The 27,645-nt window shown below is 32.0% G+C and overlaps 1 protein-coding gene across 6 annotated transcripts in view; it reads right to left on the reverse strand.

Moving 5' to 3' along the window:
• LOC129943354 (tyrosine-protein phosphatase Lar) overlaps positions 1–8,005 on the reverse strand; it is a 421,011-nt gene extending 413,006 nt beyond the window's left edge. For all 6 annotated transcript variants that reach the window (XM_056052723.1, XM_056052721.1, XM_056052724.1 and 3 more), the window contains exon 1: positions 7,936–8,005. The gene's annotated coding sequence lies outside the window, so the exon portion shown is untranslated. The remainder of the gene's footprint in view (positions 1–7,935) is intronic.
• Positions 8,006–27,645: the final 19,640 nt, after the last annotated feature.

Here is a 27,645-nt window from a genome sequence, read left to right on the forward strand (position 1 = left end):
CTAGGTTGCATATTTCATTTTCAAAAGAAATTAAATTTAAATGCATTCAAAATAAAAATTGCAGTTTTAAAATTTATTAAAATCGATATGGAGTACATTGATTTTAAAAGATTCCTGGCTTTACATTTTGATTTTTCAAGTTATTTCAATTCGACAAGAAGAAATGATTGCCATTCAAGTTACGATTACATTATCTTTACTAATAGAAAATAAAGCTTTAGTTATTTTAAAAAAGACTGCAACTTCATATTTAAGGAAACGGACAAAGCATTTAAAACTGTTTTTTAGCCAAACAAATTTCTTCCATTTACTAGTAACATTTTTAGCTTTAAACCAAGAAAGTCCAACATTGACCAGATATTTACATTACGAAGATCTTGGAAAAAAACAGGAACTTCAAAATGAGCTTTGAGAAGCCATTTCTAGTTGTGGCATCCCTGAAAAACTTGTCCGTTTTTGCAGAATGACGATGGAGAATGCATTCGACTTATCAAGTACAAGATCTTACCCATGCTTTGGATGTCAACAAAATTTTAAGACAAAACGATGCACTGTCGTGTGACTTCTTCAACATCGTTCTAGAAATAATTGTGCAAAATTCAATCGTCAACACTAGAGGCACAATATTGCAAATGTCAAACAAATTACTCAGACAATTCGATATTATTGACATAATTGCCAGATCAAAGCGTTGTGTGAGTGGTGCGTTTTTGAGCATTGCGGCGGAAGCGAAGGAAATGGGTTAAGTAGTCAATAAAGGCAATATGCTCTTATCAAAAAGGACATTGAACGACTACACGTCTTCAACAGAACGTCACCATGCACAGCTATAACTTTGAGGTAGTTCAGGACTTTGTCTATTTAGGCACCCCTATAAATTCAGAGAACGACACCAGCGCCAGCGCAGCGCTGAAATTAGACGAAGAATAACTTTTGCAAATCGCTGCTTCTTTGGTCTTAGAAGGCAATTGAGTAGTAAAATCTTCTTTCTGGAGCAACTTCAGTCACTGTCTATAAAGACATTCATCCATCATCTCGGTTCTCATATATGGCGATGAGGATTGCACCTTATCAAAAAAAGATGAAAACGTCATAAAAACTTCTCGCGTCTGCATAGCCAACGAAATCTACGGGCTGTATAGCGACACTGACCTGCTTAAAAGAATAAAAGTCCAACGACTTTGATGGTTGGTCAATGCTTCAGCCCGGAAGGGCTTCAAATCCAATCCCGAGGGATGGCGCAGAAGAGGAAGACCGCGACGCAGATGGAGCAGCAGGTGGGTCAGGGGCTCAACCAACTTAGCGTGTGAAATTGGAGACAGCTACGTAGGGACTAAGATGGCTGAAGACTTCTGTTGGATGAAGCCCAGGTCCGATCCAGACTGTAGCGCCACCTTAAGTAAGTAAAACATTTCGAGTAAAAAAACATTCTTTAAAATTTTGAAGATACTTTTAAGGCTCGTATCAGTATTTTCCAACCGATATTTTATCACTGCCTTCGGCAAAGAATCATAAAAACAATTTTACTCGGTCTCGATTTAATTTCACTAGATTTTGGGAAAATAGCTATGCCTGTAATTCAAAATTTTGACATTGGCTTCAAAAAGTGTTTCAAATGAGTTTAATTCACATTTTAAACTTTTTTATTTACTAAACCCACAAAATTTTTAAATGATATCTGTCATAGGGGCTGCATGAGAAAATATTGGATATAAATATTTGTTTCGTTTCCTTTAAACCAGGAAGATTCTTCAGGTTTAGCTTAAATAGGTATTTTTGAGTTTCTTACTAAAACCCCAGTTTCTTAGGCTCCTGATTCCTCTTCCTGTGAAAAAGAAATACACTTGGCATTTCATAATGAAAACTCATTGCTATTTGATTTGAACATTTTCAAAACGACAGCAAACTTCACTATTTTTGCTGTCACAGATGCCAAGTGATATTTTCCACCTTAACTACATTAACATAAAAAAAAACAACATTAAAAAATGTAAACAGAAAAACAAAAAAATTAAGTGAATTTAACATTCAAAAGCTCCCATTTTTACAATTCTAAAATTACTTGTTTCATTGCACTGACGTTGCCAAAATAAAAACATGCCATAGTAATCTCACGTTTGTCTAGTTACAAACAAAAAGTTCAAAAAAAGTCAGCGGACACTGTTTTGGCATCAAGCCGGAAATAGCCACTTTTGCTATATTTTTTAATTCAAAAATAAAAAAACTACACAAAAAAAGACACACTAGCATATTTTATATTTTCGAGGTGCAAACATTTTAATTGCCATCAGTTTCCAAAAAATATTTCCAAATATATTTATAGTATCTGTTGTTTTTTTTTTTCAAAACGCCCTTTTGTGTGCATTCAGCTGTCACACGAGTCACACATCAGACACACTTCAAACAAGAGACCAAAGAGGGCGAATTGGCTCAGCTCAACTCAACTCTGACACTCAAACGTTTCATTTGTCATATCAAATTAAATTCAAAACTGATGTCATCAGTGTGGTCAAAATATTGTATTTTATTTGAGAGGGGGATGTAACACTTTGTTTTGTGTAGTTGCTGTTAGAAACTGAAGTGTTTTATAATGAATGTGTTGCGAGTGAGGGGAGAGAGTAGAACTAGGAGTACCATTTTTTTGTTTTAATATCGTTTCGAAATTATTTTGTTGGTATGGGGAAAGTAACGCTGAATTAAAACTATGGTAGGTGTTCAAAATTGACAGGTCTACTTTTAGGGGGAATTTTTGAATACTATAAAAAAGATAGATATCTACTTTTACAACTTTGATATCCAATTCAATGTTTTTGATGTTTGTGATGCAATTTTTACATATTTTGATTATATTTTATTGCTTATAGTTTTGAAAGAAAATAAAAAGGTTAAATTTTGCATAAAATTCTACTGAAATTATGGAAAAAGACAGTACAATGAATTTTACTGTTTAAAATTAATTGTATTTTCAAAAAAAAAAAAACAAAAAACAATCAAACAAAACAACGGACATTACGATGATATCCTATATTTGGTTTTTTGAGGTTATGTAAATTCATTGAATTCGCGATGATTTTCTAAATCTCAAATGACTTTCTTAAATATCCCATGTATAGAACTTTTCGGTATCTTTTTTATTTTATAAAAGAAACCTCATTAGTTTAAAGTCTGCACCTACCAAACACATTTATACTCAAAACTCAAAACGGTATAAGAGCAATTTTTGATATTAATACGAATTTCTAAACTTAAGAATATAACAACTAGTTTTTAAGAATATATTTGCAACTGTGTCTGTAGACATAACAGCTAACAGAATAGAGTTTTTCAAAAATGTATTTTTACAAAAAAACGAACTGATACTTAAAGCAACAAAAATAGACTATTTTGTCACAAGGTATCCTTTAAGTCTTTAAGTCCCCCATGTTAAGCGGGAGTGGTAATTTTTCAGAAAAAAAGATTTGAAAAGAACGACAACATTATTGTGTTATAATTTTTCTCTTATTTTTTTGAAAATTTGAAGTACTATTTCTTAGTAAAGTCGTCTTGTCTCCGCTCATAAAGATCTGTTTTTTTTTAATGATTTTTTTTCTAGGTGTTTATGACATTGAACTTACAAATAATCAAAGTTTTGGAACTCGTGATCTTAATGCAAAATGGCAAAAATTTTAAGAGTTTTTCAAGTACTACCAATTTTAATAGTGAGGGCCTAATTCTTCATCGAGACAAATCAAGAACCGATCAGATTTTTACTATTTGACAGATGATGTTAAAATGTCTATAATTTAATATTTAAACTTATCATCTGTTTATAAACTTAATGGTCATCTACAATAGCATATCCAATGTAGAACTAAATAAGGAAATGAGAAATTTCAGCATTAGGATAACTAATATGCAGGGCCAAGTTAAAATAGCCGAATTACCAATCAACATCTGCAATGGACTCTTTAACATTTTATTAGAAAGGGAACCTGTAACTCTAGCACACCAACAAGACGCACCATTGTCAACAGGTCCAGCCAGATAGTGGTTTTCACAGACGATATCGTTATCACCAGAAAAACTGAATAAGCTGAACACGATTCCTTTCTCTTCAGATCAAGTAGGCGGCACAAAATCAAAGTACATAACGACGTCAAATGCAAGAAGAACAATTGGCAGGGCAAGAATTTGTGGAAGCCTTTCAACTACTTTTGGTCAATAGTAGTAGCCGATAACAACAAGAAAGACGAAATTCGCTAAAGGCTGCTCAAAGTCAAGTGTAGTTGGTCAAAACTTTTTGAGTCCAGACATCTTACCATAACTTCTAAGCTGCTTCTGTACAGGATTATAGTTCTGTCAATACTTACATATGGATCCGATAACTGGAAGTTTAGTAGAAGGCACTTCAATCTCTTAAACGTGTTCGAGAAGGAAGTCTTACGGGTAACCGTTGACTCCTTATGTGAGGAAAGACGATTCCGGAGTCGCTGCAACTATATAAACTGTATGCAATCTACCTGATGCAAGCAGCTATCGCTAAAAAAATTAAGCTCGCATAAGCGAAGAGGAACAACCTAGAAAAATCATGGCGATAGGGTGAATGTAGAACCTGTTTGAATGAAGCCAGAACCTGATCCCGGTTTGCAAGTAGATGATGATCATTATTAAAGGCTAGTTTATTCTCCATAATTTGATAAAATAGATAATGCTCAATAAGACCTTTTGTAATAGTCCTGATTCTTTTTAAGCTTAATTTAATCAAATTATATTTGTTATGATTTTTGTAAGGGTGTATTTCAGAAAGAATTGGGTAAAAAGTGACGGGTATGCGCTAAGAGGGAGGGTAAGGGGATAGTTATTGAAATTATTAAAGCTAGACAAAAGAAGGATTAAGATGATCCCGAAACCTTGGTCCGCAGTACTCTTAAAAAACTCATATTGATTTTTACCAAGATATTAAAGATCCGAAATATGTATGTATAGCAAATTATTTTAAATAATACGGCGTTTATCGAAATTTAATTCAAAATAAGGTTTGAGTTTTATGCGAATTCAACACTTTTATTTTTGTATATTGTGGGCGCACTAAAGGCATTATGGATACCCTTATAATGATTAAACACAATGCGAGCAATTAGGAAAGGAGGATAGAATTAGAAAGCAGAAACCTGTGCATTGGATTTGAATGTCTGCACATTGTTATGAGTGGGAAATATTGAGTCAGGTAAAGCGTTCTACATTCGTGTAGTGCGGTGAAAGAAAGGATCCCTGTACTTAACAGTACGTCCGAAATTGTGCTCCAGGTTAAACTGATGGGCATTCCTAGCAGTACGGGTATTACGGTTGAATTATTTAAGCAGAGGAATGCAAGTGGCTATTTCAATAAAGCATTGTTTATAAAAATAACGATAAAATAATGACAGGCATGAGACCTTGCGGTGGTGTTTAAGAGAAGCAAATGTCTCGGTAAAAGGCCGATCTCCAATCATTTTTAGAGCTTTCTATCTATTATCTATCTAGAAGACTCAAGTACGTTATTGGAGCACCAGCCCAATTATTATACGAATAAAAGCTTTGTAAATTATAGAAGGGGTAAAAAACTTGTTGCAACTTCGGAGAAAACCTAAACACTTAGCAGCATTTTTAACGATGTCAAATATGTGATCACTTCACAACAAGTGGTTTGTGATGCACAAACCTAGGACTGATAGTTGTTCAATGTCCTCGATGCAAGTACCACCCATGGATAGTGGCATTTAGGGAGGGTTACGCTTTTGTAATAGTAGATAGCATTGAGTTTTTGAAGCATTAAATTCTACACGGTTTTTGAATCTCCATTGAACAATGCTATCAAGATCAGAATTTATTGAGCTTATCATACGCTACCGTTGATAATCCACATACGAAGAACAAGGATGAGAATCTAGAAACGAATATGAAAAGCAGAGGGTACTGACATCTTTTCTTAACACACTCTTCTACGTTTAAAACTCCAGAAATTCAATTGAGAATTAAACAAAACTGGATCCAAAACAGAACTCGGTGGCACTCATACTTATAAGTTTTTTAATCGATGCATTTCAATCGGAAAACGTTTCTTATAAATACAATTTTAAAAACTTCAAAAAAAAAAAATAGAATAAGGTTTTAAATATACTAACAAAGCTCAAATTTCTAATAAAGCGCTTAAAGTACACAAAAATTATAGTGACTCGCAGAAAATGTATGTTTGCTTCTTTCTATATAAATAAAACTTGATAGCCCGATGAGAAACTTATCGTTTGATTGCATTCCAACCCACCAACTATACTTTCTCAAATAAGTTTCTTAATAATAAAGTTTTGCAAGTTCTAATATAGCCAGATATAAAAGCACCTTTACATCTTTTCAAATAGGACATAGAAGTTTCTGTTGGTTATTTGAACCATCATAGCTATACAGTTCTTGGTATGAACATTTTCTTTATATTAATGACGCAATCATTCCAATTAAAATAATTCATATGTACTATAAGCAAATTAACCAAATTGTTCCCTAAACAAAATTCAATAAAAATCTTCCAAGTTAATAAAAAAGAAAATGAATATATTCAATTACCTACACTAAGGACATTTTTTTGCTTTATCATTTATAAAGAACAAGTCTTACAACATATGGGAACATCCTTAAATAGGTCTGTGTAGACACATTGAATAAATATACCTACAAACCTTTCATAACTTCTTGTATCCAAAAAAGAAGAAAAGTATGTATGAGATTTTGTTCTGACGATGACGAGGTTAAAACCCCTGTTAACTGCACAATCATGTAACCAACAATTCATAGAATTTCTAACCAACATCAGCTTAATACATACAAACATTCATCGAGCTTTATTTTTTGGCTTAAATTACTGTGTTTATAGTTTGGTTATTTTGACTGTTGTTTTAGTGGCAAGCCAAGGCACAATATTATGGCTTTTCGACTTCCTTGAGGCTATTTATGTAAACACAAATAAAATATACAAAGGATATAGTATGTACGGTACGTATGAATGTATACGTACAGAGGTATGCAATAAAATAAGTACAAAAATGTAAATGGACAGGGACTTACATACAAGTAAAAGTACAATTGTGCTCGTACATCATCAGAGCCTGTATGTACATAAAACAGGAAAATCACTACATCTCATTTCTGGTACAATATTGCACCTAAAGTTAATTCAAAAGGAGTCTGAGAAGGACATGAAGAGGGAGGTAGTGTTTTTTTTTTTGTTTGCTTGATGATTGTGGGTACAGCTTGTGTTATATTTGATTTAGTTGTTATAAGAATTTATATAAACACCAGCACATACGGAAACCTATGTTGAGGTATTAACTACCACAAACGAGCAAAAGTTTTTTAATTAAAATCATTATAGGAACAACAGTAGGTAGGTACTTTGTGTACCTAATATTCCTGATATGCCGTATAGAATTATATTTACTCCTGCATCATACTTCCATCTATAATAATATTAATAATGAGAAAAACAACATGCTGCTGCATCAGTACTAATTCTCAAAGCATTCTCAACTCCCATACTCATCATAGTAAGGAACTCATCTGTACACACATATGTAGATTTATTCACGCAACAACACAAAAATTAAATTTAAAATATACACGAAACGTTAATCTCATTTGTGTTAAATAACAACTTACTCATTTAAAACCATACATTTGAAAATAGAAAAAATTAAAACTACGTATAGAAATCATAACATTTGTTTTTAACCTAAATGGAATGTATCTGAGCATTTGTTTTTTTTTGGTTAATTCAAAACTTTACCCTTTTAACCAAAGCTGCGTCATGTGAAGAGTATACTTGGCTGCACAAAATTCCTTATCAACAATTTCATTTTTAATCGGTTTTTGAAAATTATAGGTTCTAAACTAATGACTGAGATAAAAAAGAAGACATTTACTTACAGTTTAGAGCTTTATGAAACAAACTCAATGCCAGTTTGTTGCAGTAAAGTAGATGTCCAATTGAGGATTTCTGCAATAAAAGAAAAACAAGAAATTAATAAATTTATTAAAATTATTTTCTGGAACTAAAAAGTTATTAAAAATAAATGATTTTCTAAGTGTAGACGTTTAAAGAAAAATGTCAGTTTTACATACATACATGCGAGCTTCTTTGACAAAACAGTTCAATAAAATTGCTGACACTTAAAGCTTTTACTAACTTCAATGAAGGCATAAACATACAAAAACAAATCTTTGATTTGAAATTTTTATGACAATTCCTTTGCATTCAAAACTTATTGTTTGCTAAATGGAATAAGACTCCCCTTATAAATGGTAATTTTTTGTAAGCTATAGGAAAGTTTTTTTCAAGAAAAAAATACATACAATTCAGAAAAATGCATAAAATCATTATTTTAATCGATAGCACGGTGCATATAATTAAATTTTTGAAGATTAAAAAATATTGACTTTGACTGAGCCTCAAATAATCCATCCGATTAGTCCAGTTTTGACATACTCTTTCCAACATTTCTTCACACGGAAATACAAGATCCCAGTAATTGTACCTCCTTCGATAAAAGGTATACCACTAATTTTTACCAATGAAGCCAAATACCTTAAAATTAAGTTGGAAATCCAATATGCAGGAAAGAGTTAAAAAAGCTACAGTAGCTCTTTCCCTTTGCAAGAAAGCCATAGGAAGCAAATGGGGTTTTCAACCTCTCATAATCTATTGACCATACACTTCGGTCATCCGACCAATACTTATGTACGGGGTTGCAGTATGGTGGACTGCACTGGAGAAAGTCACATACTGCGACATACTCAGCAGTATTCAGCGCACTGCATGTCTCTGCATAAGCGGGGCATTGAGAACCACACCCTCAGCAGCGTTAGACACTCTCCTCCATCTGACACCCCTCGACATCTTCAGTAAACAAGTGGCAGCGAGTAGAGCGATAAGACTCGACGCCTCATCTCAATGGACCAACAACAATGTGGGACACTCCATCATTTTGAACCTCTTTGGTTCTATACCAAAGTACATAGACTACACTATACCTAAACCCCTATTTGGAAAAAACTTCCAGGTATCAATTCCATCCAGAGATGAATGGGAGGACAAAAAACTCCTGGATAACAAAAGTATTCATTTTTATACAGATGGATCTAAGACAAATGAGGGAGTTGGTGGTGGTGTGTACTCAGAAAAGCTTAATCTAAGCATCTCATTCCGCCTCCCTAATCATTGTAGCGTTTTTCAAGCGGGAATTTTGGCGATCAAAGAGGTTCTCTCCTGGCTAAGAGAAAACGTGATATCAACTTCTGATATCCGCATCTTCTCTGACAGTCAAGCTGATATCAAATCCCTTGACGGTGTCTCCACCAAATCTTTGACGGCCCTCGATTGTCGATCGTCTCTTATGGAGATGGCGCAGCAATTTAACATTCACCTCTGTTGGGTGCCGGGCCACAGAGACATCACAGGTAATTGTAGAGCCGATGAACTCGCTAAAAATGGAACGGTCAAACCTATTTCACCTGAAAGGGAGAAGATAGGTATACCGATAGCTACATGTAAACTTATGCTAAAAGAAACAGCTTTTGCGATAGCAAATTCTAGGTGGCACAACTTACCAACATGCGCAGCCACAAAACTCATATGGCCTTCACTAGACCTAAAGCGCTCTAAAGACTTGTTATCTCAAAGCAGACTTCATATTATCTCCCTAATAGGTGTCCTTACAGGACACTGTCTTATAGGCAGACACGCAATACGACTTGGCGTAGCCTCAAATGACTTCTGTAGGAGCTGCATGGACGAAGAAGAAGAGGAAACAATCTCTCATCTCTTATGCACCTGCCCTGCTCTTTCACTCAAACGCAAACTTCATCTGGGGGACTACTCTTTTGATAATCCCAGCGAACTAGCTAAAAAGGATATTAAATATCTTCTTCGCTTTATAAAAAAGCTCAAAATGGTTCTACTAGTTAGAAGTAATTCTCTAGATTCATGTGTTATCACAATGGGCCTTTCTCTTGGCCGAAGTGTGTGGATTCTAAATCCTCAGCCACGTTAACCTAACCTTCCAACATTTCGGCCGGTATCTCACGTATAAATCTTTCAATGTTGTCTTCCAATTGAAGCGGACTTGCCTGCATAGACATGAGCTTTAACATAGCCCCACAACAAATATTTTAAACGCTTAAAATCGCACGATCTCGGCGCCAATTGACCGGTCCCGAACGTGAAATAAAATGTTCACCGAGCTCGCCTCTCAATAATTCCATTGTTGCGTGCGCTGTGTGGCATGTGCCAATGTCTTGTTGAAACCACATGTCATGCAAGTCAAGCTCTTGCATTTTGGCAAAAAAGGTTGGATACCATTTGACGGATGCACTCACAATTCTTAATAACGTTGCGATTCGCATCATCTTTGAAGAAGTGCGGTCCAATGACGCCACCAGCCCATAAACCCCACCAAACTGTGACTTTATGGGGATGCATTGGTGGCTCTTGCAATGCTTCTGTCTGATAGTTACTCCAAAATCGACATTTCTGCTTATTTACGTACCCATTGAGCCAAAAATGAGATTCGTCGCTGAACATAATTTGTTCGATAAAAAAGTGGACCTTCGGCCAACTTTTCAAGAGCCCATTCGCCAAAAATTTTCTTTACAATATTAGGTCGTTCGGCTTCAATTTTTGCACCAGCTGTTTTTTGCAAAAGACATCACAACTAAATCCTTCCGCAAAATTTTCCACGTTGTTGAGTAACAGAGGCCCAACTTTTGAGAACGGCGACGAATCGATAATTTATGGTCATCAATAACACTGTCCAATAAGCTGCGATATTTTCATCAGTTCGCACTCGACCTAAGCGTGTTGGTGGTTTAATGTCCAACAATTTAAATTTCGTCCGAAATTAAGGCACAAAAGCCCGAATAGCAGCTCCAGAGGGTCGATAAACTGACCATAAATTGGAAGAAGAACGGGATAAACTTTCTTAACAGAGCACGCATATTGATAATAACATTCAATAATTTGCAAGCGTTCTTCGTTTGAATTCATAATACTCAAGGTATTTGACAGTGAAACAAAACACGAAACACGCATTAGCTGTTGAAACCAGTGTTTCCAAAAAAAAAACTAACAAATTAGCCTACGTTTGGAATTATTTAATTTGTGTATTTATAAACAATGATGGACAAAAATAATAGAAAAGACTTCGTCTTCATTCTCTTTAACACATATAAAAAGGTTGGGCGTAGTTCTTCTTCTATCATGCATGAACTCCCATCTAATTGGCAACTTCTCTTCAGTATTTGGAAACATGACTGAATTTAAGATGTGAGCATTACCCACAGCGCACATCTTATCTTTCATCCAAAATATTGGACCTACTCCAGAGGCTGAAAAGCAGCCCTAAATCATAATATTCCCGCTACAGTGTTTATTGTCTCCTTTCTGTATTTTGGTTTAAATTCCTTGTTTTTTGGCCTCCTCAATTACATTTTTCCATCGGAACCACAAAAATTGATCTTCGTTTCAAGTGACCACAAAACGTTATTCCAATTGGAACGATGCAGGTATTTGTTTGCAAAACCAAGTCTATGAATAATGTTTTTGTTGCTTAAACACGGCACTCTTCTTAGACTTCTAAATACCAGAAGGACTTGCTTCTGTTAGTCAGTTTCCTATTGATAGCTGTCACTTCTTCTTTCTTTCTTTTGTATACTCTTGTTTCTTTTTTTTGGCTTGAATGTAGTGCTTTTTATATTTTTTTTTCTTTAAATACTGTTGTGCATTGAAAATGATAATGACACGTTTTTCTATTATTTTTACCAAAAGTGTACAAAAAATTAGAATTTCAGTGCTTTCCACTTAGTTTCAAGAAGTGTTTATTCACTGAGGACTTTACGAAGAACACAATATGAACAAAAATCCAGACTTATTCCAATCGCAATGAACAGATTCATCAACTTTCAACGAATGTAGGAACCAGAAAGGGTCGTATAAGCCACAAAGATCATACAGTTTAGTTTTATAAGAAAAGATTTCAGTTGCACATTTCCAAGTAATTTAAGGATATTCACCAAAAAAGAGAATTGTCTTTCAAAAACAAATATTTGTAAAGGTTGGCGGTAAATTTTAAATTTGGATCTTTTCTGAGATAATTATCAAATATTCATGTTTTAAGAAATATTCTTGTTTAAGAGATCGCCAAATTAATATTATATTCTGAAAAAAACTGCATATTTTATTCTATGAACACAAACTGACACTCGTCTTCAATTTCATCTTATTTTTATTGACGAAATTTTCATCCAGAATTGTCTACCAATTAAATACAAAAGCTTTTAAGATCTTACTAAATTAAGGAAATATACTTTTTAGAGTGAATTTCCTGCAAATGCTCTAAAATTGAGAACTGAAAAGAGACGAGATTCTGCAGCGTGGAATTTGTGAGTGCCAAACTATAGTTTCTTCCTCACTTATCTGTTTGCATTTATTTTGTAGTTTTCGTGGCTGTCATGCCAGAGGTCTTGGCTTCGATCCCTGCGTTTGCCTCTTGCGAGGAATTGACAAATTCTAAAAGAGTAATTCTTGTCATGAAAAGTGCTTTTCCGAATTTGCCGTTCAGATTCGGTTTAAAAAACTAAAGGTACCCTTCATCTCTGACAACAGTACTCGCACACAGGAATGGTTAACAGTTGTAATTCACTTGGAGACACATAATTTATTTATTTTTTAATTTGTTTTTATTTAATTTTTAAAGAAAATATAATTATTATTTATTAATCCAAAATCATAAATGTACAGATTAATCTTAAAACCTAACAGCACTAGCGCTATTGTTTTAGGCTGGGATCTATAAAAATAAAGGCTGACAATCTGTACTACAATGCTCTTTAAATTCCAGGTCAAAATGTATTTCTTTTCCCAATCTTTAAGTTTTGTTGACTCTTTTTTGAACAAAATATTTTCAAAGGGTTTACTCAAAACAATTTTTTTTTAGAAATTGTTTTCTTTCATCAGCTCAAATCTGCGAGTAAGTACTCGTAGATTCAAAATGATAGTGATAATAGTCTCGAAAATTTCGCCAGAAGAAAATTTGACCAAAAAAACACACACAATTCTTCATATTCTGTTTTATTTTCCTTGAAGGAAAAACGATGTTAGGATAACTTTTTTCAGCATTTTTTTTTTGTCAATTTTTTTGTTGGGTTTTTTTAGTTATTGACTTGTTTGCTATTTAAAAATGTTCAATATTTAAAAGTGAAATGTGAAAATATCAAATTTCAAGTCAAATTACCGAATCCTGGTAACTCGTATCACCCAATGAAGATGGACTTATTCGTCGTAAACAAATAACACTAATACATATTTTATATTTATTTGCAATAAATTATTTTCAAAAAAAGAGTACTTAGTACATCGATGTGTTGTTGAGGACCGACTATTTTTTGACTATTTGCTTCAAATAATACCATAGACAAGACTGGCTTGTCAGATTGGCTATTTATAGGACATTGGTCTATCTTTTATCAAAATTAACCAACAAAAATTTGGTCATGCAGCCTAAATTAAATCTTCGGCCATATTTTTTTACTAGATTTTTCACCTCCCATAGGAATTTTGTTTTGAAATTGGGCTACTTGTGCTCTGATATTGGTCTTTAAACATATTCGTATTATGTATCTGGTGGTATAAAGCAAGATTAGAGTATTGTTTTTGGTTTTCACTCATGTTAAATACTTTGTTAGAAAGCCAAATCGTTTAATAAACAAAATGTATACTTATACAATTATTTTATTTTGAATGGCTAGAGAAAATCTCTTATTAATTTCCCATAGGAAGTTATTTTAATGGGTCCGTTTTGTCAAAGTGAAAATTTTGACATTTCTCGACGTTTCAAGGTCCCTGGAGTCGAAATAAAAGGTTTTTAGGAAGGAAGTTGAGTATGCGTGCGTGTGTTCGTACATTCATGCGTCCGTACGTAAGCGACGTTTTTTTCGTCGTCTATAGCTCAAGAACCAGAACAGATATCTACTTTAAATAAATTTGTTATACAGATAATAATGCAGAAAGATGCAGAAAGGGCTTTTAAGAAAATTGCGTGGGTAATTTTTTTTAACATAGCAGTTTAAAAAGAAGGTGAACCCAAAATATCTCATGGACCAATGACGCTATAGATTTGAATTAAGGTTTATATTATTTATTGTAACGTGCTACCAAAGAAGTATATTTTTGGAAAAAAATTCAATTAACGGTTTTTTTTTATAAATGAAATTTTACGAATACAAAACGATTTTATCTTCAAAACAATTTTGTGCAACGATACAAAGCGTTTTTAAAATCTGGTAAAATTTTGAGAAAAATCGAATTGACTGTTTTTTTTTATAAATAAATAAAAATCTAAAAAAATCATTACTCAGGTAAAAATTGAATTTCGACTCAAATATCTTTTTAAAACTTTAAGATATTCGCTTTAAACTACTTTTGTATTTAAAAAAATATTGTGTTCAAAGTTCAGTAAAATTTTGAGAAAAATCGAATTGACAGTTTTCTTTTACATAAAATAAAAACTTCAAAGAAAATTTAACAAAAGTTGGTAAAAATTTACTTTCGACTCAAAATACTTTTAAAAATTTAAAATATTGTCTTGAAACTTTTCTTATTTCACAGAAAATATTGTCCTCGATATTAAGTAGTTTTTTTTTATAAAAATCCAACAGTCCGTTTTTTCATACAAAAAATAAAATCTACAAGAAATAGAACGCAAATTGGGTAAAAATTGATGTTCGGCTCTTGATATCTCTGAAATTGATTTCATTCATCCAATTTGTTAACATTTAAGAAATGCTACTTAAATTGGTAAAAAAATTTTTCCGACTCAAAATCTATTTAACAAAACTAGATTAGCAAACTAAATTATTACTTTATATGCAAATATTGTTGGTAGTTTTAAAATTTTTTAGAATAATTCAACTGACATTTTTTTTTAACCCAACACGAAAACCTACAAACTTTTAAGCAAGACAAATGGATAGACGGGATGGGAAGTTATCAGTGTGGGTCGCCTTTTTCAGGACTTAAAATTTTGCAAATATGGACTAAATACTTCATTTAAGATACGAAACTTAAAAACTAAAATTTAAAAACCTAGATTTAAATTGATAATTATTTTTTATATTTCAATTGGAAAATAAACATATTACAAATCAAAAATGATACAAATATCCCAGACGCTACCAAAAATAAGATCTTTTAAAAGATAACTTGACAATTTAAAGAGTAAAAATAAAAGGATAACAAAATTATTAAACAAATTATTTGAAAGAGTTAAATTACTTAAAAAAAATGGAATAACTAATTACTACTTTCCATTCATTCCCGTCTATTCTTACGAAAAATACAATAGTTTAACTAAAAATATATTTTTTCTCAGAAATTATTTCAAAGTCAATACAATTTATTCGAGTCGAACATCAGTTACCACTTTAGGTAGATTTGTATTTTATTACGGATATTCTCACAGTAAGATTCTTATAAAAAGCATAAACAATGTAAAAAGCAATATTTTCTATAAGACCCAATAAGTTATAAGGGAATATCAATAATTATTGTCAAGATTCGAAAATTAATTTTTACCAAATTTGATTTTAGATTTTTTTTTTAATAATCATTACAATTTTGTTTTAAATTCTACCAGATGTCGAAAACTCCAAAAAACAAAATAAATTCATAACAAATATTCGCCCCAATGATCCCATATGATTGATTTTCGTAATTTTTAACAACCAGTTTATGTCATTTGAAACTAAAATTATTAAACGAAAACAATTAAATTTTCTTTTAGTATATAATTCAATATAATAATCAAGTCCTTGGTATTTTTTTGTATGTATCGAATTATGCATTTTCTTTTTTGACACAAAAGTTTTGCATGTAAATAATGTGGTACGGTCATAAAACAAAAATATAATAACAATTTGAATGTTGCTTATATTGTTTAATGTTTTTGTTTTTAACTTTCAAGGACAAATTATCAAGGACTTTTAAATTCAAATTACATAGGATTAATTAATTTGTGTAATTAAGTTAGTAAGCCTTGAAATTGTTTAATCGATTAATATTTTAAAACTTTGTTCTATATGAATTTGTATTATTTTTTTTCGTATATTTTTTTTTGATATTTATACATTAAAACCATTTTTGGTTTATTGTAATTACCGTCTTAATATGATTACCATTCTACACCATATTGCAGTCACTAATAATGATATCCTGTTAACATCAGAATATTTCATATATGTAAATACATAAGTTTGAGCTTAGCTCAACCTGTGCATATTCAAGAAATCTGAAGCGTGCTTTTCAAAACCACAGCTTATATGTATACGCACATTTCAAACAACAAAGTTAGAAATAAAAAACAAGAATCCTTGAATTACCGCACATAATCAGGTTTATTGAGCGCGAGTTTGGCTGCGTATGCAAGCACATGTTACCTTTCTTCTTCCCATCACCCCAAAAACCCTCCCCTATTTCAATACTTTTGAGATGTTCTGCAGAAGGCAGACGCCAAAAAAACCACACACACACACATTTCGCAAGCACTGAGAATTTATGTTCTCAGAAAAGGAATCAACATATCGCACCGTCACCGTACCATGTGAGTGGTTTAGGATTCAATCCCATCTTATAAATACCACCATATACATATAGAAGGTATGTGTGAGCAAGAGCAACATCAGGATGAGAAAGTAAAAAGAAAAAAAAAAAAACAAGGACGACAACGACGAAAACCAGAAACCGTGCAACTTAATTGAAACACTAGAGCTAAGCTGAACGCTGAAGCTGGAGAGTGTAGATTTTGAAACAGCAGCAGGAACAGCAGCGCCAGCGTCTCGCGACTCATTTTTTACACATATTTCATTTGGCAATCGGTTACTTGTCGTCCTTGTTGTTTTGTATACGGGACGAGGCGGTATGGCAGTTCATTCCAAGAGTGAATGGCTTTCTATATAAAACTGCAACACATATCGTTCTCTCCCCTCGTTTTGTCGTCGTCACACTCATCGTCATCGTGATCGTCGTTGCTCCAAACTCGAAGCTCCAACTAGCTTGGCATCGCCTTCCTTTCTTTACTTCTGACATTGCTGGTTAAATCTCTGCGACATTAAATTTATTTGAGCCAAAATGGGTGGTTGTTGGGGGTTTTGATTTAACCTATCCCTCCTCTTTGTACAGCGTTCCTATTTTTGTTATTGTCTTTGTAACGTTCGCATCTTCTTCGTATTTTGCAACCAGCCAGCTAGCGCCAGCGTCAGATGAAAGAACTACCAGAGACATAGAGCAGGGTGAAACACTATTTTGTCTAGTTGGTATAGAGGTGCCAGGATGTTATTTACAATACCAATACCAACACACACACAGCATCCTCCTTGTCCTTTTTTCTCGGTATGTGTGTCTGTGTGTATCATGGCAGTTTATGATGGGAGAACAATTTTGCAATTTACAATTATAATGTATCACAGTTTTGATTGTTTCTTTTTTAGCTTGGTTTTTTGTTCTTGTTTTTGTCATAGCGTGGCATGGCATGGCATAGCGTTCCATTCGTTGTTGGCATCAGGAGCGTTGTCTATGGTACGTAGTTTTGTGGCTTTTTCTTCTTCTTGTGCTTTTCTTCGACTATACTCCTTTTTAGCAATTTGTAATGGTTAAATGTTTAATTTTTGTTGTTGTTTTGCTTTGTTTTGGTGCCATGAATGTGTGTGGTATGGTGTATTGTGTCTTTTGTGTATATTGCTGTGTGGTGTGTTATTTATTTGAAATGATAAGCAGAAGATTGTCAAGAAAGCAGGAAATTGAATATTAATATTCTTTTGAATGATGAAGTTATTCGTTTTTGTGTTAAATTAAAAAAAAAAGAGATAAGTTAATGTGTCATTTAGGTCACACTTTTGCATCTACACATTTAAAAAAAATGAAAATATGACACTTTGAGTTGATTTTGTGGTTATAATAAATATGTTTAGAGAGAAATAGTAGGATTCAGTAAATGGAGCAGTTTAAAATTGCTGAAACTCAAGGCTTTGATTCAACTTATTCTGACTTATGGTCACAACCATGTTTTTGAGAATCAAAGGAAACGGAAGTTCAGCTGAATCCTAACCAATATTTAATGTTTGTTATTATTGTTTTATTTAAATCAAGACTTTTTGAACAGAATATTTAAAATACTTTTTTTCGGTCAGCCAATGAAATGGGTTCCACGGCTGGTTAAGAGGTATTCTTCCTTGGAGGTTCAATTTTCGATGTTTTTTTTCCCAACTTTTGAAAATTTACTCCACCGCACTACAGGACCAAATTATCTTGAGCGTCTAAAAATGTTTTACTTTTATCTTTCTTTTAAAAATTAAATGAAATTTGAAATATTCTAACTGTTGGTAACTTTTGGTAAATTATTTCAGTATGTCAGGGTTGTCATACTTATTTTTTAATATTTATTAGTTTAAAATTGTTTCGATTCAACATATTTTTTTTAAACCGGAAACGGATTAGACACATTGCACATTTCAAAAAACTTGTTTTTATTTAAGTGTATTACATATAAATCGTGCAAAGTCTATTTAATTGAAGCCTGGAAAGGTGATTGCAAAGTTTCGAATTTTTACAAATCAAGTCTGTAGGATCTTCTAAGAATCTGTGACCATTTTTTTTTATGATGCAACCATTACGTTGTATATTCATTATTTTGGGCTTTCTGAGCATCTTCTAAAAGCTGACCAATTGAAAAAATCGCAGTTTTTTATAATTTTTCCGCTATGAGTCAATATTTTGAGAACGAAAAATGCCATGTAATACCAGTTGTACATGCTTACGTGTAGTTGTGTTGTTTCAAAAGTGTAATTTTTGTCCTGAATACATTATTAAACAAATACTAAACTTTTTTTTGATAAAAATAAAAATGGGGACGCATGCGGGAAATATGTATCTTTGATTCTAAAATTACAATAAAAAACCAATACAGAATAATAATTTACTCATTTAGAAGCTGAAGCTAACAGAGAAAATTTTAAATGAAAACAGCACCAACGTAAAAATTGTTTTTTTTGTGTAAATTAATTGTTGCATAGAATCTAAGGGAATGTATTTATTTTATTATTTAAAAAAAATAGAGTTAAAATTTACATTCCCTGCAAATATTGAAATAATTTTTTTTGAAAAATTGAAGTATTAGTAGACAGAATTTCGACATATTTGACATTTTCAAGATTTCAATAAAAATAAAAAGTGTCAATATTTGTCTTTACTTAATTTTTACATTTATTATATGATGTGTTCAAAAAAGAAGCTTGTCATCAAAAACCATTTACAAAAACAACACAAAATAACAAACTTACTTTTTTAAAAATATACTTATGCTCTGGATACAAGAGCTTTTAAAGATGTTTTTAAAAATCCCTTGATTATAATAGGCATCTGTCAAGAAATGCGGCTAACTATACGTCTGCCATTTACATACATACATACATACGCGTCGTCTGCAGGATAGACACTGCTATCTTCACGACTCACAGTGGCCTGTTTTGACTTTTTTGGTTGCAAAAATAATATCCCCTAAACGAATAAATTTATTGCTTACATTTTTTTTATCTTCACAGAAAGTTCGGAGTCTATAAAAATTGGGACTTTCAAACAAAACTATTTACAGAAAACTGCTTCAGAAATGTGAGTTAAAATAGGAAGTTTTAACGATATTTTAATATGGAACCGTCAAAATCAATTTTTTAAGTAATCTGAGTGAATTGAAACAGTAGATCAAAAAGAAAAAGGACCAATTCGAGTAAAACTTAAAAAGGTATATTTTTTTTTAATTTTAAGGGATTTTTTTTATTTTCCAGTATTCAAGAGTACATTATGTATTTTGGTGATATATTACAAGTCAAACAGTAGAAAAAAAGACCAAAAAAATGAATATATAATACACTAAATTTCTTTAAATCTATCAGTTGTGTTCATAAAAAGAGCAGTGCTCTCCCAATAAAAGAAAAAAGGCGTTCAATATCATCGTTATAAAATATTTCATGAAACATTTAATAACAAACTAAAGTATTTTATTCATAATAACAAAAAATAAGTATTATCAATTTATTACCGTTAGCTTTGTCACAGTAAAAACCGTTTTTAAAATATATCGCGGTTCATAAAAATAGCAGTGCATGACAAAGTACTGGATCTATTACGTAAGAAGTAAGAAAAACTGTAATAAATTATATGCAAGTATACAAATTATATTAGCTTACAAGTAGTACTTTGTTGCATAACCATTGATTTTTATGACTGCTTTGCATCGATGTGGCATCGAATCCATTGAAACCTGACACCTTTCGATTGGTATTGCATTCCAATAATCACGCACTGCTTCCCACAATTCTTTCGAATTCTTGGATTTTTTTTTTATAAACTGCGTTCTTAACTTCAACCTACAAATTTGCGATGTTGTTATGGCCGGTGATTGAGCGGGCCACTCCAAACCGGATAGCTTCTTCTGCGTTTTGGGTCATAGTCTTGTTCGTATACCCAAAATAACGGTAATTGCTCTTCAGCATAGAGTAACATAACTTCCTCGATAATTTTCACATATTCGGTTGCATCCCTTATAACCCCCATGGGATAAATAGGCCCGACCCCGTAGTATGAAAAGCAAGCCCATATCATATTTTTTCCTACACCGGCTTCTCTGTTTTTATAGTGTACCGTAGATCGATTTCTGCATTTTGAGGACTTCTCACATATTCTCGACGACCCTTGGATTCAAAAAGGACGACTTGCTTTCATCGTTCCACAGAACATTCCTCCATTTCTCTTTTGCCCATTCCCTATGCGTTTCTGACCATTATGGCTGAGCAGCCTAGGATGTCTTGAATATTTTGGTAGGTTTTTCTCGCCAAACGCAGTTTTCTAATAAGTTTTCAAATTTCTTCGATGTAGTGTCTTGACCGTCCCATTGTTTATTTTTGAAATAATATTTATTAATTATTTGTATGCTAGTATGTTACAAATACTTAAAAATTAAAATGGTAAATATTTACTTAACGAAGAGTAAAAAAATGGATTGTTAACACTTTTTAATTATAAAATCAAGGGCACTGCTATTTTTATGAAAACTCTTTATCCATAGAGTTTGAAAGAATGTGCGTTGACCGGGAAAAGTAGATTATATCTTCAAGTTGAAAGTATCTAATATGAAAACGAAAGACCGTTAGATGCAAGTTACATGTTAATTTTTTTGTAAGAATTTAAGTTATTTAATTCATTGACAATCTAATAAAATGTGACCAGCACTGCTATTTTTATGAACACAACTGTAAGTCCGGGGAAATATGTAATTTTGGAGAAATTCGTTCTTTCAATTTGGCTTCTCACTTGCCTTGAGGAAGAAATAAGTGAATCCGAATCTGCCAAATCCTTGAAAGTTTACATGTATTCTGATATCGATATTTCTTGCAGTCTTTATTTTTGCATTCCTGGGCTTCTTCTGACAGTTGTTCAAATTGTAGTGATTGATATTCAATAATATTTTGACTTTTTTGTGTAGAGTAGGTGTAACTAGTTTTTCAGGATTCTTTTGTTTAAATAAACTCAGCCGTTTTTTTAGTATATTCCACAAATTTAACTGCATTCACTTCTTCTCTGCAATTCAAAACGTTCTTTATTTCTTTGAGCCTCATTTTAACTTCTCCATTGACTATTCGAGCGGTTGTAATAAAATAGTTTTAATATCTGTTTGATTGCCAAGACATTTGCATCTGGTAGTTGGTAAATATTCACTTTCTTTGGCAGGTATAAACTTATTCCAAATGCTAGCATTGACAAAAAGTTCAAACAAATCTTCATTCGGAATATCCATTTTAAATTTGTTTGAAAAATAAAAGCAACTGCTCGAATGTTCGTTTAAATGATTATATTAGTCTAATGTTTCATCTTTTTTATACCCAAGAGTAAATACCTGCATTCAAGACTCTCCCAATCCTGCCTGCCTACATGTTCCCAAAATTGTTATATCCTTAAATCTTACCAATAAATTCTAAATCCTTATCAATAAAAGTACCTGAGCATAATTCAATCGTATCCGAAAACAAATACATTATTTAAAATTTTATTACAGGACTAAAAACATTACCTCTAAAACTCTTGAAGATCTTAGGTAATGAACATAAAACTAAAATAATTAACCTTTTTTTTTAATAAAATCATCTTTTTTAAATCCCCCACACACAAAACAAAGAAATCGTACTACCAAAGAATTTTCCTTGAAAAAAAAAGAGGGAAGAAAATGACTGACTTCGTCAATTCAAAACTCCCTAGCTCTGTTCGATGCAAAATGACGCAGTTGATCTTTTAGATTTATGTTAAGAAATATATAAGGATTCTGAATCAGTTGAGATTTTATTTAGCACAATTTGAAGTATTAAAAGTTTGTAAAAAATACTGTTTCTAAAAACATTAAATTAAATATTTATATAAAATAAAATATTTTTCCCGATTACTCGAGCTCCAAATATTTGTAAATCCAGTGAACTTAAAAATTTTGCATTATAGACCAACTCGAAAAATGAATATTGCAAGAAGTTTTCGATAAACAGGCCACTCTGCGTCTGTCGAAATCATCCAGCCCTATGCGTCAAGATGCAATGCATTGTAAGTGGTTTGACTAACTGTTTCAATTTTCAGAAAAGTTGTACCTTTGATGCAATTCTCGGAACCGCAGTTCCTACATGCTTACAGACGAACGTTGCTGATATCGCCTTTACTAAGACTAACTGCAACTTTAATATCAACTGGTTTCCTTTCATTAAAAAAATAGCTCTTATTATACTTTTTACATAAAGTTTGGTAAATATTCAAGCAATAAAGGAGAAAACAAATTATAGTTCCAGCTAAGCGAGAAGGTCAATAAATTAAATACAAAAATGTTTGTTTAAAAATTATTACCAATGTAATTTCGTAACAATTTTGTAAAAAATGGACATTTAAATAAAAGTGTCACAGAATTAATTTTTAAATAAATTAAGAAAAATGCATGACAAGGTTTTGCAAAATATGTTATTTAAAAATTTGGTCCACTTTAGAAAGTTTGACTTAAAGCCAAATTTATTTGAAGTTCAGAAATTTTTAGAAAAGGATGTTTTCGAACGTATTAATACTTGAATGGAAAGTTAAAAACAGAATTTCTTTCCATTTTTATTTTAGTGCATTTTTTTGTATTTTGCTTAGTTTTAAATTGTTTTACTTTATTTCATTGTATTTTGTTTTATCCATACATTTTAAGGATTGTTTTTTTCAAAATAAAAATAATTTTTTTTGGCTCAATTTTATAATTCAGTTTAAAAAAGTGCAAAATATAGAAATAAAATTGTCACAGTAAATTAAAAAACCCACATTTTTCTGCAATGACATCAAGTCAACGAAAAAGTACGCAACTTTTTTTAAAAATTCGAACAAAAAATAGAAATACCTGTTTAAAAATAGAAATCTACATTAACATCTTTCGATTAAAAAATAGATTTGTATATAGAAAATCCTCTCGGCTCTTATATAGAATATAGAATTCTCTTCCACTTGATCCATTTTATTTTTCAAACTTTTTTCATCTTTTTTGTAATCGAATAAAATTGTCTTCTTTTACAGGATTCGTTGGGACTTCTCTACTTTTGCCTCATAAACCATTATCATTTCTCTAAAGGAAGCGAATAAATACATTACGTTAATTTGAAATGACTATGGAACCATCATCATCCACTGTACTAACCACAACCACCAACACTAGAACCTTCCGCATGAGGCGGCTGCACTGGCAAAGAATTAAATAAAAAGACTTCTTAGAAATGAAATGCAGAAGAAAAAGAAAAAAACCAAGACGAAGGCGAAGAAGGAAAAAATAGAAATTCCAAGGAATTGCTAGTTTATCCTAAGAACCGCACAAAGTGTTAGAGATGATGATAACCACACCACTACAATAAACCCAGACTCTTACCCGTCATAGCAAGTGGGAGGAATGTAGGAGTGACATTAATGTCGATTCGATGGTGGTTTTTTGAAATGAAGTCCCGCAAGTGAACAGCGTTGAATTCGATATCATCATTTCCATCATGAGAGTGGAGGCGACGGTGTTAAAGTTGGAGTTGGAGAAGCCAAACACGATGATGTCGAGTCGATTCTGATGCTGATACTAAAGCTGATGACAACGACAATGACAAAATAACGTTGACAGAATTCTATGACGAAGAAAATCACAACAAAACTTTAACAAACCATCTTCTAAGAAAATGTTCAACATCGTTCTTCGCCTTCGTCTTCTTATAGATTCCCTTTCAATTTCCTACAAAACTAAGTTCTCAAATGTTGCATCTCTATGTACTCCCCGCACCTCAACAAAAGAATAAAAAAAATAGGTGACAAACAGTTTTACGAAATTTTATAAGGACTTCTTCAATTACATCAGCAAATGTATGTTCGGCAGAGAGATTTCGAAATGATTTCCTGGAAGCGACTACCTACTGGGTCGACCACAAAAGCATGAAATGGATTTGAAACTTATTAAATTAAGTTAACTTATAGATGTGTATTGGAATTTACAGTAATTTGAGAGATGGAAGAATAGAAATCGAGTCAAATTAAAGAAAACAATAAAAAGTTATAAGTTCTATAGTTAATGGTGCAATTTAAAATATTTAACTTTTATTTTACCGTGGGTTTTTGGATAGCAACAGCGAAAAGCATTGGATTTAGACATGGACAGGATCTTGGATTTTTACTTGGATTCGGACTTAAACTTGGCCATTGAACATATACATATTTTTCATTCCATTTAGGGCTTATTTTGCTTGTATTAGTTAAAGCTTGGATTTACCTTGAATTATTTTTGTATGGTACACAAAAATTTCGTTTTATAACATTTATAGAACAGAACTCCGAAGCTTTTAACTTTCTTCAAAAATATCATTCCCAAAATCTATCTTTTATAAAACCTCCAAATATTGAAAACACGAAATCTATAAATCATAAGCCACAAATCAAAAAGGATACAAAATTAGAACCTCTAAACGTATAAAAATAAATTGATTAAAAACTTAGAATTCAAGGTAGGCAACAAAAATCATTCTACCAAGAAATTGTTGGACTCAAAACCTAAAAAAAAATATAAGACGAAATATAAGACTTGAAAACTCTCTCAAAAAACCTTCAAAGGTTTCGATCCAATAAAAAAAATGAAATGACTTAATGCCTGAACAAATAAATCAAACACTTAACAGAAACTCAAACTTTCTAAGCTGATAAATCTCAAAAATAGTACATTTAAAAAGTCCGAATTACTAAATAAACAAAAATAAAATATAAACATGGGTATCCAAGATTTCGAACGGAACGGATCTGTCTAGAAAAATTTAATTATCGCAGCTTAAATTTAAAATCAAAATATTTTGACATTGCATTCTTCAGATATAAAACCCGCAAAGATATCTTTAAAGAAAAAGAATCAAATTACCAAAAATTTTATTCGGAAAACCAAAATAAAAAAACTTAACTTAAACTTTAACAAAATATTATTTATAAAATTTTTGACATAAAGCATTCTTGGTTCTTATAGTACTTGAGTCGAAAACCACTTCTTATTGGTTTTTTTGTTTTTCATGTTTCTTAAAAAAAGTTGTCAATTGAATCTTTCTAAAAAAAAAATCAACTAAGAATCACCAACAATATTTTGCATATAATAAAATAAGTTTTATTTCAATAAATGATTTCGGGCTCGACAATTTTGGTCGACAACTAATTTTTTGTCAATTTAAGCAGCATTTTTGTAACTTTTGAACTCTTACAAACAAAAAAAATAACGATATGACTTTTTAAAGAACATTGTCTTCCGTTGAAAACAAAATTTTACTTAGGATGAAATAAATTTTAAGATATTGTCGAAGAAAAAAGGTATCCTGGACGTATGTACGTACTTATGCAAACACAGACATTTCCTTACAAATCTTTCAATGAGATTCTAGGGCCCATGAAACGTCGAGAAATGCTAACATTTAATTCGACAAATCGGACCGATTGCAGTAACTTTCTATGAACAGTTAAAAATCAAAGTATTCAAAATCGGGAAATGAAAATCAACAAATGAGAAGTTTTAAACCACATTTTTTTTCATTTGGTTTGTTTTGTGTTTTACATTTTTTTATCCAGAACCTTCGGAAAAAATAAATCTGAAATCTAAAATCGAACCGAGAATCATAAACAACTTTTTTTGAATAAGTACTCTAAGAATCTTAAGTCCTTAAACCTGTAATTTGAAAACTCAGTTTTCCTAAAAAAAAAATTTCAGATCGCGAAATCTAGATAACCTAAACAAAACCCTTAAATTTAGAAACCGACATTTCTAAAACCCTTATTTCCCTATTGAAATAAAATTGAAGAACTGCTTAGCTTTAAAAAGTGGCATAGTCACGTTAAACATTCAAAACTAAGTGACCAAAGCCAACCATTCCTTTGTGCGAGAACTATTATCAGGGATGGAGGGGACCTACAGTTTTAAGTCGACTCCAAATGGCTTATTAGAGAAATCGCTTTTTATGGCAAGAATTACTCTTGAAAAATTTGTGAATTTCCCGCAAGAAGCAGTACTTGTGAAAAAAAAAATGTAGATGGCACAGGCAGGGGTTGAGCCAAAGACCTACGGCATGACAGTCCATACTGTCCAAAGCAGGGGATTTCTAATATTTTACTTTTTCATTTTCACTGGAAAAACAATAAAATTCTAAAATATCAAACACTACTATAGAAACGGGTATAAGTCTAACATATCTGATATCAATTTCTCAAAGCTATAAAAGGTCAAAACTAAGTTTAAATTTTAGTCTGTTCTATAAAGGATCAATTGACTTTGTCTTTGCAAACATCCATCTGAGTACGTGTACGATGAATTTACTGCTAAAAACAACTAAAGGAAATTTTTCGTCTCCCCTCTTGTTGAAAAAAATAATAAAATAAAATATAAACTTTCTATTTCATTTCATCACATCAAAATCCAGCCCATCACTTTGACTATAAACTTTAAGTTGTCGTCCTTCAGAGTTCAGTGAGACGACAAGGAGCGGGAAAGAGAGATAAATCTCATGACATTATCTTCAAACTTTACAATGTATCTTTATGGTTTGTATGCTTTTTTTTTGTTAATATTATTTTCTTTTTTGTTCATTTTACGGACTGTCACTTCTCATTCATATCCATTACAAAACCATAGACATTAGCTTGTTAATCCTTAAAAGCTCAATTAGGATTACCGCTGTACGTACATATAAATATATGTATAGATGTTGCACACAAGCCACAAGTAAAAAGAGACTTTATTTTTTTGTATGTTTTGCCCTCTGTTAACGGGAGCCAAAGTTTAAAGTTATAGCGTTGTCGTTTAAGGACGAGGGTTGACGAAAATGTCATCCCTCAAAATACAACAAAACAAAACAAAAATATACGCACCTTGTACCTTTGGTTTGAAGATGAAGAAGACAAAAAATAAAAATAACATATAAATGGCACAACTGGATTGTAAAAATCCAATAAAAAAAGTACTCCCCCCCCCCGTCTCATTGCTGTTG

The sequence above is a fragment of the Eupeodes corollae genome, chromosome 1, assembly GCF_945859685.1.
Source record: "Eupeodes corollae chromosome 1, idEupCoro1.1, whole genome shotgun sequence".
NCBI classification, from domain to species: Eukaryota; Metazoa; Arthropoda; class Insecta; order Diptera; family Syrphidae; genus Eupeodes; species Eupeodes corollae.